This window comes from Elephantulus edwardii, unplaced genomic scaffold (genome assembly GCF_000299155.1).
Source record: "Elephantulus edwardii isolate Elephantulus edwardi_28Jun2011 unplaced genomic scaffold, EleEdw1.0 scaffold00152, whole genome shotgun sequence".
Taxonomy (NCBI): domain Eukaryota; kingdom Metazoa; phylum Chordata; class Mammalia; order Macroscelidea; family Macroscelididae; genus Elephantulus; species Elephantulus edwardii.
In genome coordinates this window covers 7,163,247-7,167,789 of record NW_006399902.1, presented here as the reverse complement: position 1 = coordinate 7,167,789, position 4,543 = coordinate 7,163,247, and the positions used below count along the sequence as shown (strand labels likewise).

The 4,543-nt window shown below is 49.7% G+C and overlaps 1 pseudogene; it reads right to left on the bottom strand.

Annotated features, from left to right (window-relative positions):
* Positions 1-2,539: 2,539 nt before the first annotated feature.
* LOC102861922 overlaps positions 2,540-4,543 on the bottom strand; it is a 55,393-nt pseudogene continuing 53,389 nt past the window's right edge.

The following is a 4,543-nucleotide window of genomic DNA, read 5'->3' as shown; positions in this document are numbered from 1 at the left end:
GGATAGAGCAGGGTTTAGAGCTGTTGTGCATAGGGTCGCTATGAGTCGGAAACGACTCGATGGCACATAACAACAACAACAACAACAAATGTTGTGATGGATAATAACACAACTCTGACTGCCAAGATTTCTCCTGTTGTTGTTATTGTTAGGTGCTGTCAAGTCTAGTATGACTAAGTGATCCTATGAACAACAAATCTGAACCCTGCCATCTTCATCATCCCTGACACACTTGAGCCCATTGCTACAGTCACTCCACCTTGAAGAGATTTCTTTCCTTTGCTGCCCCTCCACCTTTCCGAGCATGATGTCCCTCTCCAAGGAATGTCTCCTAGCAACATGACCAAATTATGTGAGATGAAGCTTCATCATCTTTGTCGCCATGGAACACTTGGGACACACCTTCTCCAAGACATATTTGTTTGTTCTTTTGGCTGTCCATGGGATTTTCAGCACTCTTCTCCAACACCACAACTCAGAGGCATCCATTCTTCTATCATCCTATTCATTGTCCAGCTCTCAGATGCATAGCAAGTGACTGAAAAGACCATGGCCTGAATCAGACACACCTTGGTCTTCAAATTAACATCAAGATTTCTCCTGGATGGTGACAATCAAGGCTCCGGAGTGTTTTTCATGAAAGCACTTCAAGCACAAAGCCTGATATAAAAAGTTATGTTCCCCAGAAGCAAACTGGTAGGCTATTTAAAGGCTACAAAATTTTCCCTTCCCAGTGCACCTAATAGTTTGCAATATTTGTTTCTCCACTGAGGAGTATGGGCTGTATGATTTGGCCAATAGAGGGAGAGAAGTGACTTATGACTCTTAAGTGAGTGAGATCAGGAAGCTTTAAGATTTCTCTCTTCATTCTCCCTGAAAATTCTAGCTGTCATATAAGGGCAGTCATTTGGCTTGTTAGAGGATGAAGGACTATGAAGAAGAGCGCTAGAACTGAGGAGTCCCACCCGATCCTTCTCTCTGCAGTGCCACAAATAAAAACCAGCAAAACTGGCCAGCCAACCAGAACAAACGTTGTTTTTAGCCACTGCGTTTGGGGATATTTTGTTATCCAGGCAGTACAAACTCAATTTATCATAAAAGAATTGAAAAGATAACGTAAAAAGGCAGAAAGAGTGGAGTAAGGTAAAACAAAATGGGCATCCCGGAAGATGGGAGATTCATGTTTGCCATTCAGCATACTAAAAATTTTAAAACGGGAGACATGGAAAGATTTTATTTAACATACGTACTTGTTATTAACACCTTTCTGAAGTTTGTATTCTATTGTTCTTTTCAGGATCATATAGTATGCAGAAAAGAGCATTTTTGCTGCCAGCACGCCTCCCCTTTGACATGCTGGCACCGTGGTTTATGCGCTCTGCTGCTAAACAAAGGTTGGCAGTTTGAAGCCACTGGCCCCGCCCTCTGATGATGTGGTCGCGTAAAGCTGACTGTTGGAAACCCTCTAGACAGCTCTACTTTGTTCTGTAGGATTGCTATAGAGTCGGAGTCGGCTCCATGGCACCCAAAGCCCGAATCCTCTCCCTTAATGCTGTAGAAATATCCATTTTGCGGGCGTGCAGGGTTGAAAAAGGATGGAAAATGAGGCCTGATTGCCAAGGCAGCACGCATCACATTGAGCAGGATTTCAACAAGGGCTCTGGAACCCTTGGAAGCCAGCCTGCCTCGCCTTTCCTCCTCTCAGACCCCTATTGGTTAGCAGAGTAGTGCAAACAAACGCGGGGGGTGGGGTGGGGGGGGTGGTCCCCCGAGGGAGAGGGAGCAGTACAAGGCGGGGCGAGCAGGGGCCTCCGCGCCCAAAATCGGACCACGGAAGAGGCGGGTCCGCCGGAAAGGCTGCGGGCGCCCCCCCTCACGGGGCGGGGCCTCGGCTAGGCCTGGGGGACAAGGCGCACCCCTAGCTTCGGCGGTGGGCGGGGGCCAGCCTTTTGAAGCCGGCCTCTGCCCGCTCCCCCCCCCCCGTCCTCCGGGACCCTCGGCGACCCGACATCGCCCCTTCCCAGCGGAGATGCCCAGCTTTAAAGGCACCTTGCGCGTCCCGGAATGAAAAGGGGCACATGTGACGACGGGTGGGATACCGCAGAGTCACCTCCCTCACTGAGGCAACTAGGGTTCTTGAGGTAGGGTTGGGACTTAGTAGGTGAGCCCCCCATCCTGACCATCCCTAATTCACACGATGGGGCACTTCTTGGGTTCTCCACTCCCTCCCCCGCCCCTCCCAAGGACGCCGCCCCTTGCTGGAGAGGGGGAGGGGAGAGGATGAAGGGAAGGAATAGGACAGGGGGCGGCATCTAGGCAGGGATGCAGCCCTTTGTAGTGGCCCCTAGCCTGGGCCCCACTGTTCTGTGTGAGCCGTGCCAGGCTGCGGAAAAATGACCGCCCAGAGAAAGCAAACTGGAGCGCAAACAAGGTCATTTCCTTATTACTGTTTGTCTATTCCTTTTGTACACGCGGATTTATAAATAAATGACTGGGGACGGGCAAAAAAGAAAGAGAAAACCCAACCCAACCCAGTCAGTTATGTAAGAGGGACAAAGGCCGGCGGGTTGGCGATGAAGTCCAAAGCCACGCTTCCAGTCAGGGCGCCTTGCCAGGGGCCTGACCTCGGCCGGGCAAGCGAGGAGAACCGGCAGCCGGCGCCGCAGCCAGCGCCCAGAGAGGGACAGAGCGCGGACCGCAGTGCGCGGAATATTCCTACTCCACCAGCCCCCTTCCTCATCCCCGCCACTTCGTTCACTTCCTTATAGGGATGGGCTCGAGGGAACTCTGCCCCACCTTCACTCGGCTAGCCAGAGTGAGGCTTGACCCAGAGCCCTGGGCTAACCAGCGTACTCTCTTTTGGGGTGATCAGGGGTTAGGATGGAGAAAGCAGACAGTGTTTCCGAAGAGCAGGAGACCACTCTGCGTAAATGGGAGGAGCAGGGAGCCTGCTGGCCCGCGGAAGCAGAGAAGCAGCTTGGAGAAGAAAGACAGAAAGAAAAAATTAAAAAAAGGACAGCCGGCAGGAATCCTTCCAGGCCTTCTCTGAGGCCTTCACACCTCCCAAGGTTCACTGCCCTGCACTTCCGTTTTTCTGAACCATAATTCCTACTTCTGGTTTTTAAGGCACCTATCATGCTTGGGAGGGTGAAGGGACAGCGCAGGAGAGGAAGGCCCTCTATGAGGTGGATTGATTCAGTGACTGGGAAAATTGGGATGGGAGTGTCAGAGACGGTGCGATTGGCACAGGACAGAGCGGAGTTTAGGGCTGTTGTACGGGGCACATAACAACAACAACAACAACAACATGGCCTTACTGTGGCTCTGGTGTTGAAGCCCGCAGACTTAGTTACCACGCCTCCCTGGTTATTCGAATACACCACCTCTGAGAGATAAAGAAGTGCATTCTTCTCTGGTGAAAATCACAGGGCCGCAAACCCGGGGAGTCGGTTCTGATTCCCACGGCAATGAATTTGAGGATTTTTTATTACCTTCTTTCTTAACCTACCGTGGTCCAGAGAGCTCAACTAAAGAATATGCCCTTTGACCAATTTTCTTTCTCATTTTACTATTAGCGTCATTGTTTTGGGTGTTTTTTTTTGTTTTGTTTTGTTTTTTTTAAATTATCCAAATAGAAAAAAAAGAGTTGAGAAAGAAAGAAGCTGGTCCTAATAAATGAACAGACCTTTATCGTGTGGTCTGAGAGGGAAGGCAGGTGACTAGAGAAGATCAGAGTGGCACACAGGCAGACAAAGACAATTTCCTTTTTAGGAAGACTTAGAAGCGGTGATAGTTTGCTCCGGAATTTGTGGTCAGGAATCCTGTAAATGTGTGACCAGACCTCAGCAGGATCTGGCGGTCTTGTCTGTCACCTTATCAGGAGATAGACATTATCAGGTTTCAGGTTTCTTCAAGGAATTATCTGGCCTGAGGGCAATTGTGACTTTCTCCCTCCATTTACTGTACACAGTGAACAATACTTCCCTGTTGACCGAGGGGAGTGGGGAAAAGGGGGAAGGGGGGAAGCGTATTTTGGGTCCAAATACATCAGAACCAAATGTTTATCCTTTGGGGAAAAGTAAAAGAACATTTGCTGAATAGTGGAAATGGAGTCCTGGTGACGTAGACAGTCTGGTCTGTGGCTGTTCGAATCCACCCGAAGTGGAAGACAGACGCAATTCTCTCTCACTGGAGACATTTACAGCCTGGAAACTCGGTGTATGGTCAGCTATGAGTCAGAGCTGACTGAATGGCAGCCAGTGAGAGCGAACGCCGGAAATGTGGTTTTCCAACTCTCCCTCCTTCTCAGCCACAATCCAACCTGTCCAAAGGCTTTTCTGACTTCATTTTTGAGACTATGAATTTCAAGGTATTGTGTAACTTCGCCACCAAATTGAAACCAAGAATACAAGCAGAAACTGAAAACTTACATACCAGTGCTCACTGTTGTTGTTGTTGTTATGTGCCGTCGAGTCGCCTGCGACTCATAGCGACCCTATGTACAACAGCCCTAAACTCCGCTCTGTCCTGTGCCAATCGCACT